The sequence below is a fragment of the Fragaria vesca genome, linkage group LG1 (assembly GCF_000184155.1).
Source record: "Fragaria vesca subsp. vesca linkage group LG1, FraVesHawaii_1.0, whole genome shotgun sequence".
NCBI classification, from domain to species: domain Eukaryota; kingdom Viridiplantae; phylum Streptophyta; class Magnoliopsida; order Rosales; family Rosaceae; genus Fragaria; species Fragaria vesca.
The window spans coordinates 20,836,661-20,837,081 of NC_020491.1; positions in this window are offsets into that span (position 1 = coordinate 20,836,661).

A 421-nucleotide genomic window follows, 5' to 3' on the forward strand; every position below is an offset into this window, starting at 1 on the left:
TTTTGGACGATATGACAATTATAATCAGAGGTGTGGGATGTTGTTACGATCGATTAATATCATCTCGCTTTCTAAAAAAAAAAATTAAAAATAAAGAGATAAAAGTCAAAATCTCTAAATAAAAATTTGTTCTAACACCAACAGTTTCTCTGTTTTAAAAATTTCAGTCTTTGTTACTATAATAAAATATTCTACATCATCTTTAATTATAACAAAAGAAAAATGATAAAAAAAAGTGTATGATATCTTCCGTTAAGATACTGATGGCAAACATACTTTTGATATAAAATGATTAATTTACCTTTGTTTTTATTCCTTTTTTTTCTAATAATAATTCTGTTAAGGATATAGAAATTTTATTAACACAACCCCAAACGCTAGATACACATCACTTTTTTATATAAATTATTTAAGACTTTGT